Source organism: Herpailurus yagouaroundi, unplaced genomic scaffold (genome assembly GCF_014898765.1).
Source record: "Herpailurus yagouaroundi ecotype Mexico unplaced genomic scaffold, PumYag 140, whole genome shotgun sequence".
NCBI classification, from domain to species: Eukaryota; Metazoa; Chordata; class Mammalia; order Carnivora; family Felidae; genus Herpailurus; species Herpailurus yagouaroundi.
In genome coordinates this window covers 38,570,340-38,586,786 of record NW_024412395.1, presented here as the reverse complement: position 1 = coordinate 38,586,786, position 16,447 = coordinate 38,570,340, and the positions used below count along the sequence as shown (strand labels likewise).

General features: G+C 42.6%; 2 non-coding genes across 2 annotated transcripts; one reads left to right on the top strand and one right to left on the bottom strand.

Annotated features, from left to right (window-relative positions):
* Positions 1–1,534: 1,534 nt before the first annotated feature.
* Positions 1,535–1,605, top strand: TRNAG-GCC (transfer RNA glycine (anticodon GCC)). Its single transcript has one exon. It is a non-coding gene; the product is annotated as a tRNA-Gly (tRNA).
* Positions 1,606–1,889: 284 nt separating this feature from the next.
* TRNAA-CGC (transfer RNA alanine (anticodon CGC)) lies at positions 1,890–1,961 on the bottom strand. Its single transcript has one exon. It is a non-coding gene; the product is annotated as a tRNA-Ala (tRNA).
* Positions 1,962–16,447: the final 14,486 nt, after the last annotated feature.

The window sequence follows — 16,447 nt, the reverse complement described above, 5'->3', positions numbered from 1 at the left end:
AGCTTCCATACCATCTTTCCCAGAAGCCCCTAGGTTATGTCTATATTGCACTGTCTTTGGCAGGAAGGGTCACAAACCCATCTGAGACCAATGTTTGGAAAGGAAAATGTAATAACTGGCTTACAGCACCACATTTGTTCCTAGAGCTAGGCTGACTCATATGGACTTGCAGTAAGGAAAAAAAAAATGTAGTATGGTCTTTGATAGGTCACTAATATTATTTGTCACTAGGCTGTATTTCTCATTTGATCCTTCTTTCTCTTTAAACTTTTGGTAGTGTTTAAGTTTTTTAGACTGTTTTAAATTTTGAGTCGGAACATTTTGGAGTTTGAAGGAACGTAGTTAGATCAGGGCTTTTCAAAATCTTTTATTTCAGACTTGTAACCCATCAAACAAATGCAAATAGAGTTTAAAAATGGCCTGGTGGAGGGGTGCTTGGCTGGCTCAGTCAGTGGAGCCCTCCACTCTTGATCTCAAGGTTGTGAGTTCCAGCCCCACCTTGGGTACAGAGGTTACTTATAAATAAAGTCTTTTTAAAAAAAAACGTCTAGTGGAAGTGATGGGGCTGGGCAAAGAAGGTGGGGCCCCAACAGACAATGGCCATGAGGCTCTCCTGGCAAGTTAGAGCCCTTTCAGGATGCACTTAAAAAAAAACACATCTCTATCCAGTTCTAGTTCTCTCATTTTAAAGAACTGAGGTTGTCAGAGGTAAAAATGATTTGACTGCATTCTTCCACAGGTGACTTAGGACTGCAGTTTCAATTTACTGAGTCCCTAACGTCTTCATATCTTCTATGTCTTCATAATTTCATGATGTATTTATCTTCAAATTTTGCTCTCTATTCACACAGTAAAAACTTCTTAAAAATAAATCCTAATGTGGGAGTTCTTAGGTTAGTCATTAATCTTTTATGATTTTCTCCAACGCCACTCTAGTATTCTTGATGTATAGTATCCTATGGGTAGAGGCTCTGATTCATAAAATTAGTGTTGAAAAGGGGCCCATGATCAAGTCATTCACAATGAAAGAAAGAGCAGTTTAGAGAAGTTAGGTCATTTGGCTAGAATCACCAATGCTTCAAAGTCAGGTCACAGCGTTCTAATTTACTCTTATAATTTGGTCAGGGTCCTAGCTCCTTACCCCTTGTTCCTAACAAATGTGAACACGTAGTTGTTTGAATAGCTACTATAACAGAAGAAAAATAGGGAGGAGTTGTTACAAATCGTCTAAAGGTCCGAAGAGACATCTAGGTAGCTGTGTAATCCTGTACACACATAACAAAATTTCCATTTGCCTGCTTCACCGCGATCAGCTTCAGAAGAATCACTTAATAAAGTTCAACAGAAGTTAATAGGATTGGATTTTTTGTCAATCTGAATGTTTTCCCAATATTTTATGATAATTATTTAATTACAGATTCCACTGCTTTATTTAATATTGAATACATAAACATATAATTACAAACAGAAGCGAATCAGCGCACACGTGGAAATATCTCTTCTATTGAAATATGGGAAGCACTTCCTCCTGTGAGCATTGGTGGTTCAGTGGTAGAATTCTCGCCTGCCACGCGGGAGGCCCGGGTTCGATTCCCGGCCAATGCAACCTCGCTTTTCATTTTACTTTCTAACTGTGTTAAGTTAGGATCCCAAAGCAAATTCAACGGTAACCAAACCCAAAAGTTGGTTTTATGCAAACAAGGAAAGAGGTATCAGGGGCAATTTCCGGTTTCGCTTTTACTTACAACTTAAAAGGCCGTTTCCCTGGGCTTCGCTGTTGTTTCTCTGCCTCACTGTTAGATTGTTCTTGGACGCCCTACTGTTCTGTGAGCAAAAGGTCTACGTGTAGTGTTTTCCGTGCCAGGAAAAGAAAAGGGATAACGGCTGTTTGGAGATGCCGGGGATTGAACCCGGGACCTCACACATGCGAAGCGCGCGCTCTACCACTGAGCTACATCCCCCAGCCGAGCATCCCCTTTCTGGTAAAGGTATTCATTCAGTCTCTGTGGCGCTGGTCGAATTAGTAGGGTTTCACGACCTGTTTTCGGTGAGCGTCAATGCCGCACGTTTCCACTCTTCCCACCCCGGTGTGAGGCCGCTCCTCCGGTGCTTCGGGACCTGCCGCAGCCAGCGCTCCGCGGCACAAGCAGGACGAGCTCCCGAGCACTCCCGCGCGCGCCGCGAGCGCGCAGCAGGAGCGACGGAGCGCCCGGCCGCGCCAGCGGGGGCGGGACGGTCGTGCGCAGAGCGACCCAGGGCTGGGGCCCTCCGCGGGTTTACCGCGCAGGCGCCGGGGCCGCGAGGTCGCCGCCGCCTTGCCGCCGGCTCCCCCGGGACTCGGAGTCGGGACTGAGGGCCTGCGCCGCGCCGCCAGCGTCTCCCTGGTGCCCGCCTACACCTGCTCCTGGAGTAGAGCGCTGGGGACCCTCCGTGCGCGTTCGAAAACCTTAGGGCTTTACCTTTCCCCACCCCCTTAAGAAAACGACCTGTTCACACCAACTCCCCATAAACTGGGTTATGTGGGGGCTACTCCACCAAACTCCTGGAGGTGTAAATGATTTCACGACATGCTCTTCTTTTCCATGGGGACCAAACTGAAAGAAAGAAAGTGACACCGCCACCCTCTTTGTAGCTTAATTAGATCGAAATGATGGTTAAGTCGGGGAGGGGAACCTGCTCAAAATGGATTTTTTTTCTCCCTGTTTGATATTTTTACACCTTGGACCCATCTGATGAATAGGTTAAGATAGTATAAAGTAAGTCACTGAACACCTCCCCTCCCTAACCACTAATTGCACTCCCAGCCCCAAATGAAGACACGTTATTTGGGTCCTGTTGCCTCGGAAATTGCCTCTCTCCAGTTGTTTGAGTGCTAGATAATACAATGAGCTAACTTGCATTCTAGCCGCATGATGTTGTGTTTGACCCTTCCGGTGCAGTTTAAACTGACACCACCCCAAGGCAAGCGAAGGCACCCTGATAGGAGGAGGGGAGAGATCTGGTGTCAGGGGCCCTGGATAGCTATCACTTCCAGCCCACCTGGAAGGCAGACCAGACCCAATAGGTAGCAAGGACCGGGTGGGCCTAGAAGTTCTGCTCACTTCCGTTGCAGGAAAATACCCCTCATAAATGAAGCGGTCAACAGTCCAAAAGGCAGAGCGGAGAGAAGTTTCAGAATAATTCTGAGTAAACCACAAGCCGCATCATCAACTCTTAGATTACAAATAAATAAATTCTTGTGTTTGCTTACAGTAATTTAAACAAATAATGGCTCATAATCAGATTTTGTTTTTAACTAAAACAAGCCACATGCTGATCTAATACAATAATACAGAATGTCCAAAAAAAACAACACACAAAAAAACCCCAAAAAACAAACCACGTCAGGGGACAGCCATTAGGAGCTCTGCTCCAAGCCAGAACATTTCCAAACCAAACCCTAGATTCCCTCCTGAGGCACTAAAAGATGAACGTGTCAGTTGACTCTGAATTGGGAACCAGGGATAAAAACACTTCTCCACCCTCAAGGTTTTCACTGGGGCAAATAACAACTGCAGCAATTAGTTAATTGTAAAGGAAGCACGTTGGCCTCTGGTCACCTTACCTTGCCATTGTCTTTAGACCCCTCCCTCAAGTTAGGGCTTATTTCTGTCACCTGAGGAAACTCCCTTTCTGGGGACAACTCCCTTCTTTCTCAGGCAATTCTGAAATTTCAGAGCAAAGCCCAGAGAAGGCTCTTTTTAAATTCTCACTCATATCCTACCAAGCCAAGGTCTACGTAAATGCATTTGACAACAAAAATGAAGCTAAACTCTAAAGCCAACAGAGGATATCACATTGATTTACTGGCCTGGCTTAACCCAAAAGAAAGGCTCTAACTCAGGGGACTTTTTCAGCCACGGTGGTTGACGGGAAAGGTGAAATAGGAGGCACATTTTTGGATTAGGGAGCCTTTTCAGGAAAACTTGGATCACATCTATTCTTTATGCAAATAAAACTGCACCAACTCTGCTCACAGATGAAGAGACGCTGGCCAAATGTCCAAAATTATAGACTATAAAAAAAAAAAAAGCCAACTCAGTTCTATCTTCTACCCTCCTATTTCTCTTGGTTGGGGACAAATTTGCCTTTCACAATCTCCCTCTTTCTTTGTCACACACATCACACACACACACACGCACGCACACACACACACCATGCACAAGGATTGACCATAGGCCCCCACTTTGAAGCACGTCATGTTTCTCTCTTCCTGTGCTTACACCTTCCCTTTCACATTCTTGCTTGAACTCTTGGCGCTCTGTCCAGCAGGTACAGAGCGTGTTCCCTCAGAGCTGGTTATGAGCTAAAATGTTTATTCCCAGTCCAATTAGCAGTTCTTCCTCCCGACTGCACATTAGTACTACTGGCAGAGCCTTTGAAGAAGGCTAATGATTGCTAGAACCCAACCCCAAATCAATTAAATCAGAATCTCAAGGAACGGGTCCAGGCATCAGTACCTTTTTAAACTCTCAGGCGATTCCTTGGGGTGCCTGGGTGGCTCAGTCAGCTAAAGCGAGACTGACGTCAGCTCAGCTCATGATCTCTTGGCTTGTGAGTTGGAGCCTGGAGTGGGGCTCTGCACAGAGAGCTCAGAGCCTGGAGCCCCTTTCAGATTCTGTGTCTCCCTCTCTCTCTGCCCCTCCCCTGCTCACGCTCTGTCTCTCTTTCCTTCAAAAATAAATAAACATTAAAAAAGATGTTTAGGGGCGTGTGGGTGCCTCAGTCGGTTAAGCGGCCGACTTCGGCTCAGGTTATGATCTCGCGGTCTGTGGGTTCGAGCCCCGCGTCGGGCTCTGTGCTGACAGCCCAGAGCCTGGAACCTGTTTTAGATTCTGTGTCTCCCTCTCCCTGACCCTCCCCCATTCATGCTTTGTCTCTCTCTGTCTCGAAAATAAATAAACATTAAAAAAAGATATTTGAGGGGCGCCTGGGTGGCGCAGTCGGTTAAGCATCCGACTTCAGCCAGGTCACGATCTCGCGGTCCGTGAGTTCGAGCCCCGCGTCAGGCTCTGGGCTGATGGCTCAGAGCCTGGAGCCTGTTTCCGATTCTGTGTCTCCCTCTCTCTCTGCCCCTCCCCCATTCATGCTCTGTCTCTCTCTGTCCCAAAAATAAATAAATGTTGAAAAAAAATTTTTTTGAAAAAAAAAAAAATGTTTAATTTCAGGTGATTCCATACACAAAAATAAAGTTAAAATGGATGAAAGACCTAAATGTGAGACAGGAAACCATCAAAATCCTAGAGGAGAAAATAGGCAGCAACCTCTTTGACCGCAGCCACAGCAACTTCTTACTAATCATGTCTCCAGAGGCAAGGGAAACAAAAACAAAAATGAACTACTGGGACCTCATCAAGACAAAAAGCCTCGGCACGGCAAAGGAAACAATCAACAAAATTAAAAGGCAACTGATGGAATGGGAGAAGATATTTGCAAATGGCATAATGGATAAGGGGTTAGTATCCAAAATCTAGAAAGAACTTATCAAACCCAACACCCAAAAGACAAATAATCCAGTAAAGAAATGGTCAGAAGACACGAAGAGACACTTTTTCAAAGAAGACATCCAGATGGCTAACAGACACATGAAGACTCTCAACATCACTCATCATCAGGGAAATACAAATCAAAAGCACAATGAAATACCACTGACAACTCAGGAAGTAACAGATGTTGGTGAGGATGTGGAGAAAGGGGAACCCTTTTGCACTGTTGATGGGACTACAAACTGGTGCAGCCCCTCTGGAAAAGTATGGAGGTTCCTCAAAAAATTAAAAATAGAATTACCCTATGACCCAGCAATTGCGCTACTAGGTATTTATCCAAAGGATACAAAAATGCTGATTCGAAGGGACACATGCACCCCAATGTTTACAGCAGCGCTATCAACAATAGCCAAAATATGGAAAGAGCCCAAATGGCCATCAACTAATGAATGGATAAAGAAGATGTAGCATACACACACACACACACACACACACACACACACACACACACACACAATGGAATACTACTTGGCATCAAAAATCATGAAATCTTGCCATTAGCAACAATGTGGATGGAACTGGGATGTATTATGCTAAGCGAAAGCAGTCAGAGAAAGGCAAATACATATTATTTCACTCATATGTGCAGTTTAGGAAACACAACAGATGAACACAGGGGAAGGAAAGGAAAAATCAGACAAAAACAGGGAAGCAAACCATGAGACTCTTCAATACAAAAACAGAGGGGTGCCGAAGGGGAGGTGGGTGGGGGATGGGCTAAATGGGGGATGGGGGATGGGCTAAATGGGTGACAGGCCCTGGGTCTTCTATGTAAGGGATGAACCACTGGGTTCTAGTCCTGAAACCAATACTATACTGTATGTTAAGTAACTTGAATTTAAATAAATAAATTAAAAAAAGAATCTCAGGTGACTGCAAGGAACAAATAAGCCTGGGGGCTGCTGCTTGATGGCTAGCATGTCTAGAAGAGATGGCCAGTGATGGTGTTTAACAAAACTTAACTCTTTTAATCACTTTGCAGTATATGCATATACCAAATCATTATGTGGTACACCTTAAGCTAATACAATGTTCTATGTCAATTATATCTCAATAAAACTGGAGGGAAAAAAAACGAGAGGTCTATTACTAGCCCAGTAATTCTTGACCTTGACTGCATATTGGAAGTACTTGGCAAGCTTTAGAAAAAAAAAAAAAATCTGATGCTTGAATCCCATTTCCAAATATACTGATTTAACCATTCTGAAGGTGGTCATTGAACATTTTTAAAAGGTTCCCCAGCTGGCCCCATATGCCGCCAAGGTAGAGAACCACAGCATTCAAGTTCATCCTTTCTCAAGTTCTTCACCCCGTCGTATGAGCAGCCAAGCCTGTCACAGTTCTGAAAACAGAGGATTCCTTGCTCAGAGCCCCCCCACACTTGGGAATTCGTGTTGCTAGAGGATGAAAAGAAGGTGACTCATTCCAACTTGTCTTCCCTATTTCCCTTCATCTAAAATAAAACCGGTGGTTGGGGCTCCTTGGTGGCTCAGTCGGTTAAGTGTCCAACTTCCGCTCAGGTCACTATCTGTTGGTTCATGAGTTCAAGCCCTGTGTCAGGCTCTGCGCTGCTGGTGTGGAGCCTGCTTGGGACTTTCTCTCTCCCTCTCTCTCTCTGCCCTTCCCCCACTCACTCATGCTCTCTGTCTCTCAAAATAAATAAACTAAAACTGGTGAAGGCAGGTGTTCAAGTGCTAACACAAGCATTTCTTAACCTAACATCGCCTGTCTCCTCTAGGTGAGGTGTCTCTGCTGAGCTGCTAGCCATGAGAAAAGCTCCAGAGGAGAACAGGAAAGGGGTAGGCAGAAGAGTAATCTGCACTTGGCACCCGGGAATGGCCAGTGCCTGTGTCTTCCTGGATGAAAAAAAAAAAAAGACTGGATTGCTTTACTCAACACCTAAAGGTACAGGGAGCTCTTTGAAATACATCAATTTACTCCTCAGGATCATAACTATTAGTAATTCTTCATCACCGCAGTTAATTATCATTAATAACAACCTGAAGGCCAAAATAGCTACTGGTTACATTTAATTCAGGGAAAGTTAATAAACACTACTCTTTTCCATAAGTATCCCAAAGTGAAAAATTACAGTGGCCATAATTTGCATTTAGGATTAGAAGTATTTATTGAACAGCAAGTTAGATCCTACTTGGAAAGATGCAAATTCTATAATTTAGATTCTGGTTACAAATAGATGGAAACAGAAGGAGGTACATATTTAAGATGACATTTAGAGAAGAGATGTTAGAAAAAGCCCATACTTCTGGAAACTATCAATGGTCAGTCAGTTTAAGAAAGGGTGTTTTAAAACTGGAAGGAGAAAAAAAAATATCTGTATGGGGTCTGAGAGATTTTTCCAAATTCAGATAATCTGTTCACGATAAGTTTTGTACTCTTATACTACTGGCCTATTCACAAAAGCTGGAAATAGGATACATACTTCTTATGGTGGTCTTGGAGGTCTGATCTTGCCAACTAGCTCCCCCCCTTGATGTTAGGTATTATATTTTATTCTATAAGAAGTCTCCATAGCACTAACAGTCACTAAGTTCTCAATAGTCATATAATACATTCTGGCTTACCATTTCAAGTAGGAAGCTGCTTTTTCTTTTCTTGTTTCTAAAAAATGGTGTTTAAGAGTAAATGGGCACAAGGGATTCTATTGGGGTAAGGAAGATATTCTGAAACATTCTAAAATTGGATCATGATGATGGTTATACAACTCAGTAAAACTACCCCAAATTACTTAATTGTACAGTTAAAATGTGTGAATTTTATGATTTGTAAATTATATATACCTTAATAAGGTTTTAAAAAGTGGGAGGGGGCAGGGGTTTATAAAGGAATGGAACATGTTAACAGTGGAATGGGATTAATGTGCCAGAGGGGCATTATACATGCATCCTGCATACCTAATCCAAAGAGAAAACAGATGGTACACAAAAGAAAGAAAGTGGATGACGAAAGCAGTGAAAATAGAAGGAAAGGAGCAAATAGTTGTGACACAGATAGGGAATCTACTGTCTCCCATGACCGTTACAAGAATAGGAAGTGCAAGCCATGGGCTGCGCGCTGAACGAAGCACAGGGGAACACAAATGTAGGTTGCAACGAGACCTGACGGATTCTACAATGGAGTTTTGCGTGGAGTATTGAAGGAAGAAACAAACAAGAACATCCGAACTTGCCCAAGTTCACACAGGTACAGATGCTGAAAGCAGAAGTCAAACCAAGCCTACCTCACCCTTCAATCTGTATCCCCAGGCTGAATAGATGTTTTCTATGCACGTGCCAAAGGCTGCTCTTCTCCTTTCTATAATAAACGTCCTGACTTTTAGCTGGACCTGTGAGGGCCAGAAACAATGAGATTTCCTACCCTCCCAAGCAGTAGCATGGAGGAAGAGGCAAACTGTCCTCCTTTGGGGACACATGCCAGAAGCTGTAAATAAACATCATTTCCAGGGGCGCCTGGGTGGCGCAGTCGGTTGGGCGTCCGACTTCAGCCAGGTCACGATCTCGCGGTCCGTGAGTTCGAGCCCCGCGTCGGGCTCTGGGCTGATGGCTCAGAGCCTGGAGCCTGTTTCCGATTCTGTGTCTCCCTCTCTCTCTGCCCCTCCCCCGTTCATGCTCTGTCTCTCTCTGTCCCAAAAATAAATAAACGTTAAACATCATTTCCCCTCACATCCTCTTAGCTAGACCTTACCCTCATGGCTAAATGTAGCTAAGTGAGGGTTGGACAAAAGTGAAGGTTGAAAGGTCAAGTCCACACCTGGGAAGATGGGAGCAGCCTGGATCCCTAACAGCTGAGTAGTCATCCTGTGCTCTCTGCATCCAGACTTTTAGGAGAGAGAAACTTTCTTCATGTTTGATTTGGAACCTCTCTTTCTCACAATAGAAGCTAAGTTCTAGTTACTAAAAAGAATTATTCTTCCCAGAACACAGGTAAGCACATAGACATATGCTGCCCATGTGACCCAAAGAGACTGACTTTGATAGAAGCAGTGTTGTAACACTATGTTGGGGCGTTCAGAGCCCTGCCAATAAGGTTGGACTCAGACAAGCTGATGGCGGCCAGCGATCTTCTGTTTTATTAATTCCAGGTAAAGAAAGAATACAGAACTTCCTGGCTTGTATATCACCCAAAGGGAAATGGAGACGAAGGCAATTACAACAAAATGAAATATTCCTTCTCAGGAGTTCTTCTGTATTTTAACTATCCAAAGACCGTACTTCCTGCTGCTCCCTTCCAATTCTAGACTTTGGTTATTATGTTACAAACTCCTTTAAAAAAATGAGAAATGGGATGTAAGTGTTAACTGGTATCCAAAGTGCTCATATTTCTTGTCCTTCTTGGCTAACAAAAATGATGTCATCTATGGGGTGCCTGGGTGGCTCAGTTGCTTAAGCATCTGATTTCGGCTCAGGTCATGATCTCACGGTTTGTGGGTTCGAGCCCCGCATCGGGCTCTGTGCTGACAGCTCAGAGCCTGGAGCCTGCTTTGGATTCTGTGTCTCCCTCTCTCTCTGCCCCTGTCCTGCTCATGATCTGTCTGTCTCTCAAAAATAAATAAACGTTAAAAAAAAAAAAAATTAAGATGTCACCTATGACGTTGCCCTTATCCTCCCTTGGGAAACTAAAAGTTTTCCCCTGATATACAAGAGGGCAGAAAGGATAATAAAAATCCTCTACCCTTAACAGCATTTAGATAAATGTTGTGTGGACCCCCCAGAAAAAACTCCACACCTCTGCAAAAAAAATTATATATATATAATATTATATAAATATATAATATCAATATTATATATAATAATGATAATATGTAATATGTAATACATATTTACTTTAAGAACTCTGTATGTTTATAAATGTAAAATATTCCTAACATTAATTCACTATGTGTTGCTTGACTTAGGGAGATATTTGAAATATGGATTATGAGAGAAGGAGGTATCTAAGATGACTCCCAGGGCTCTGGCTTGAGTAATTATGTGCATGATAGTATCATTCAATAAAACAGAATACACTGGAGGGAGAGTGAGTTTTATAGGTGGTCATTAATTCTATTGTTATTTTGTTCAATTTGAGGTATAGTCATCTCTCCAAAGGGAGATCTTGAGTAGATAGTTAGATGCCGGATTTGGAGACCAGAGGTTTGGCACTGAAATATATACCTGAGAAACACTAGTATAGAGAAAAGAAAGTCAGGGACTGGATGGGACTAAATAGGGACAGAGTTGAGAATGGGACAAAGGGACTGAAGATCTGGCTTTCAGGAACTCTAACAGGTAAGGTCGGAGAAAGGAGAATGAAAAGGAAGAGCCAGGGAGACAGAAGGAAAGGTAGAGGAGTGAGGTTTCAGAGATCTGGTTTTCAAATACCAGGTAAATACCTGAAATCAGGTAAGCTATCAAAGATTTAAAATGCCCACCCGAGGGGGCCTGGGTGGCTCAGTCGGTTAAGCGTCCGACTTCAGCTCAGGTCATGATCTTGCAGTTTGTGAGTTTGAGTCCCGTGTCCCGGTCAGGCTCTGTGCTCACAGCTCAGAGCCTAGAGCCTGCTTTGGATTCTGCGTCTCCCTCTGTCTTTGCCCCCTCCCCCCCCTACTCACGTTCACTCTCTCTCTCTTTCTCTATCTATCTCAAAACTAAATAAACACTTAAATAAATAAAAAAAATAAAATGTCCATTAGATTTAGTGACAGGGAAGTCATTGATTAACATTATTAACAGTTATTTCACTACAAAATCGAACGATAATTGTTAATATATGCTATGCAATTCACCGTTATTCTCTGTGGGAAGTTTTCCTGTCTTTCTTCTAGTAAAAGGGCTATTTCATGCTCTTTGCCTTTTAATACCTGCTTTAAATAAACGATTTCTTTTGAAGCAAGTTCATCTGGAAATTAGTGGAGGTCCAAGGAATCAGGAAAAGAGAAGACACACAAATACTTTTAAATCACAGGAGAATTTACAAACAGGAAATGTTCTCTTTTTTCTTCTCTGGTACTAAAAAAGATTGCATTTATTCATTTGCTCCTTCATTTATTCAGTGAGCATCTACTGATCACCTACCATATGCCATGCACTATGTGTGGAGCTAGGGATAAAAAAAAAAAAAAATGACCAAGTGCTGTCCCTGTTCTATTCCTTGGGGAGGCTGCCAAATATAAAGTAGCAATAGTGTAATAAAGGATATGATGGAAGAAACTAAGAGTTGCATGTGAATACACAGGAAGACCCCATAGTCCAGTTCTAGGACATGAAGGAAGGTTTTTGTAGATGTGTGAAGTATGCACAGCAGTTAACCTATTGGAGAGGAGTGAGGATTGGAGGATGAAGAGCATTCCAAGCAGAAGACACAGAATATGCAATAACCTAGCCATCAAGAAGGTCGTAATGGCTTTAAGGAACACAAATAAGTTTAGTGGGGAGGGTATATGCTCTATTGTAGAACATGAAAAGGAAGAGTTGAAGCTGGGAAATAGTCAAGGGCCTTTTAATTTTTAATTTTTTTTTTTTTTTTACATTTGCTCATTTTTGAGAGACAGCGGGAGACAGCACACAAGTGGGGGAGGGGCAGAGATAGAAGGAGACACAGAATCCGAAGCAGGCTCCAGGCTCTGAGCTCTGAGCTGGCAGCTCAGAGCCCAATGCGGGGCTCCAACCCATGAACTGTGAGTTCATGACCTGAGCCAAAGTCGGACGCTCAACCGACTGAGCCACCCCAGTGCCCCAAGGGCCTTTTAAATATCAAAAATGCACAGAGATCTGTGAGAAACCATGATGAATTCTACACAGAAAAGCAACATGAGATTTTATTTTTAGAAAAAAATTATTCTGGCTGCCGTATACAGAACATGTGGGAAGGGACCCCAACAAGAAGCAAGAAAACCACTGGAAGCTTCCTCCTGGCAGCGGCGAAGACCTGATGGACTCAGGCAAGAGATGAGAATCTAGGGCTGCACTATCCAATATGGTGGCGTTAGCAGCCTATGCCTATTAAAATGGGGCTAATCCAAAGTCAACAGGTAAAATATCTCACTGATGATTTTTAATCATGACCTCATGCTGAAATGAAAACAATTTTAACATACTGGCTGAAATAAAATACATTAAAATTAATTCCATTGTTTCCACTTTTGTGGCCACCAGAGTGCTGAAAATTTTACACATTGGACTCACATCATATTTCTGTTGATTCAGGGCCTTTGCATTGGAAAGGGATACCATTGAACAAAGAGATATTGAGGAAGTGGGTTTAGCAGGGCCTCCATACCAGTTGTATATGGAGGAAAAGGAAGAAATAAGTGATGATCCCAAAGCTTTTAATTTGACAACTAAGTGAAAAAAATGGCAGACTGAAGAGCACCTAGGGATAAGAAAGCCTTTTTTGTTTTGTTTTCATTTTAAGATATGAAAGATTTGGTATGTTTTATTGGAAACATGAAGGAGTCAGAAGAGAGGGAGACGACAAAGATATGTGAAGAGTACTATAAGTGTCTGCTTTCAGTAAAAGAGAGACATACCTATCTTACTGTAGCAAAAGATGTGTTCTGGGATGCAGCTAATTTTATAGATTTGGAGATAATCAGTTGAAAACATTTCCATGAAAAATGCTTCCGTTTTCTCTGTAAAGAAGAAAGTTGATCTCCTTGGTTGATCTCATGGCCAAGGGACTGTATGTAAAGTTTTGATGAAAATGGGAAAACTCTAAAGGAGCTGGACGGGTTCCAGGCAGCACTGAAAGCAAGATGACGTTGGAGAGAGGACTGTAGACAGCTGCGGGCCCACCGTAGGCGCAGAGAAAGGGAAATGCCAGATTGTCTGAGTCGAGATTCCGTTAGGTGCCCTCAACAAAAGGACAACGGGGCCAGGAAGTTTGGGAATGGATAAGGGTAGGGACTGAAGAAATAAACACAAAATCTCAGGCTTTCCGGAAAGGAAGTAAAGAAATGAATGGGTTGACCAGATGCTGGCAGAACTCCTTGATGTCAAATTGAGCCAGCTGTGGTCAGTGGGATCTGCGGAATAAATTTCAAAGTCAGGGTGATGACATTGCCCTCAGGGTGGATATCTAAAATGGAGTGGAGGTAAAGGTTAATATACAGATGATCAAGGAATTGAGAGGCTGTTTCACCTCGGGAAAACAGTGGGGTCTGAGTGAAGCAGGCAGTGAGCCAGAAGCATGTCTTTAAGGAATGAGGGGGTGGGTGGGCTGCGGACAGGAGCCAAGTAGATTTAGAGCATAATAATTATCCAATACATGTTAGTTTCTTTCAATAGTTCACATACGAATTAAGAAATGATCCTATTTTGTACTTTCACATTAAAATAATATTCCATCCTTCTCTCCACAAACACACGGAGACACAATGTATGTCTCCTCTTTCTCTCTCTCTCAACACACACACATGCATATGCACACACACTCACATATGTTCCCCACTGCTGGTTTACATTAATCCAGTTTTTTTTTTTAATTTTTTTTTTCAACGTTTATTTATTTTTGGGACAGAGAGAGACAGAGCATGAACGGGGGAGGGGCAGAGAGAGAGGGAGACACAGAATCGGAAACAGGCTCCAGGCTCTGAGCCGTCAGCCCAGAGCCTGATGCGGGGCTCGAACTCACGGACCGCGAGATCGTGACCTGGCTGAAGTCGGACGCTTACATTAATCCAGTTTTTAGACAACAACTGCCACAGAGAATTGGGGGGAAATGTGTTAAGTTGTGCATTTTCTTTTTGTGCTGCAAAGCAAAAAAACTACATTTTTAATAAACAGAAAATGTTTATTTTTTAGAGAGACAGAGACACAGAGTGCTAGAGGGGGAGGTGCAGAGAGAGAAGGAGACACAGAATCCGAAGCAGGCTCCAGGCTCTGAGCTGTCAGCACAGAGCCCAATATGGGGCTTGAACTCCCCAACTGTGGATCATGACCTGAGCTGAAGTCAGATGCTTAACCAATTGAGCCACCTAGGCGGCCCCAAAGATGCACATTTTTTTAAAGCATAATTAATGACAGCAACTTCATAAATGTGCTCAAACATAGCTTCTAAAGGTTAGTGGCAGGCCATATTGAAGAAGCATTTTTTAAGACAGGTTTTTATAGTGAAAAGAGGGTTAACTAGGAGTCAAAAGACCTGATATCCAAGCAGGTTGGTCAGTTTTCTGTTAGGTGTTTTGGGCAAGACATTTAACTTTGCTCAATCTCCCCTTCCCCATCTGTAAAAGATGGGTGGCTTTGAAGGCTCCTCCAACTCAACGGGGTCTTTGTGAGGACTAAGTAAGAAAATGTACAAGAAATTCTTTTGTGACCTGTTAAATGTTCATGTAAGTTATCTGAAAGGACACCTGACCTAGCTCCAGTAAAAATTTATCGTGGTTCCCTACAAGACTGATAATATTCACATTCAAAAGGGGGAATTAAGAATTGGGTCAAATTTAAGATTTCTGAAGGAAGGCTACTCGTCTATCGATTATTGGTCATTGTGAACGTCAGGAGGATTTCTCTTCTTGTTTAGGGAGGTAGCAAAACACATAATCTCTTAGATTTCCTTAAAAAGTATGGACTTAGGTCATCTCACTGAAGTCACTCGATACGTTTGTTTAAATAACAGCTGCTTGGACTCAGCGTCTAGAGATTCTGCCCTTTGGGCTGAAACTCAAGAACCTGTATTCCAGCTGGTGCTACACACACTAACACTTTTTATAGCAACTTTCTTGAGAGAGAATTCGCATTCCATGTAATTCACCCATTTAAAGGATACAACTCACTGGGTTTCGTATATTTACAAAGTTGTGCAACCATCACTATAAAATATGAGATCTATGGGGTTAGGTAAAAGTTTCATGGATGTGGCGACTGCTCTGTGGTTAATGGATAAAGGATCCCTCCCCCAACCCAAGTATAAAAATACATAAAAGACAAAATCATTGCCTGCAACCAGGCTGCTCTGCTTTCTGAGCTCTGACGGATTTCTGCTGAACACATTTTTTTCTACCTTACAAAAGGTGTAGGAGATCCTATAGAGAGAATACAAATGCTGCATAATTAAAGGAGTGTGGAATTTTCCTCCTTCCTAAAACTCGGGCAAGCCCTGGCTTTCTCTTTCCGGCCTACTGTCAGAAAGAGTTTGCTAAGGGGGAAAGAACATGATCAGGCTAAGGTTTCCCAGGTCCTCTTAAGGCCTACTTTCGGATCTGTAGGTCTTTTTCTCTTCTTAAGAATTCAGGATCAATGCAACTTCCTAATATCTTTAGACAGAGCATGTCTCTAATAGCTTATTGACATTTTCAGTTTGTCAGCTTCCAGAACTCCATTGTTGACTCAGTTCCATCTCTGTTTAATTAGAGGGGAAAGACTTTTAAACAAAAACACTTCATTGTTTCTGTAAATGGTAACATAAACCGTAAGGTATGAGCCAGAAACAGCCAAGGCTTTAGAAGGAGTCACAACTCGATTCAGGCTGCTGTTTCAGATATTTTGCAAAGTGCTTTTCTTAACTCTGCCGGGAATCAGTTTTGGAGAAGTGTACTGGGGAAGCTAGGTAAGTTTCTTTTCTGGTTTTCACAGAGTGTTTCTTCTTTAGTTTATAGTGTGGTAAATTTCTCGGGCATCACATTCACTTAAGAGAATTATGTATATATATTACCTATTTTATCTACTATTATCTGGTATTTTATATATAATGTGCATGTGTGTATATTACATATTCTTCTATATATTATATAATCTCCTCTCTTCTCATGGAACTAATAGCCACTCTAAGGAGGTCATATCAACAACTGACTTTGATCATGAGGACGGAAACAACAAAAAACCCATAAACTCTTATAGAAAGTTTAGACCAGTCATTCCTTT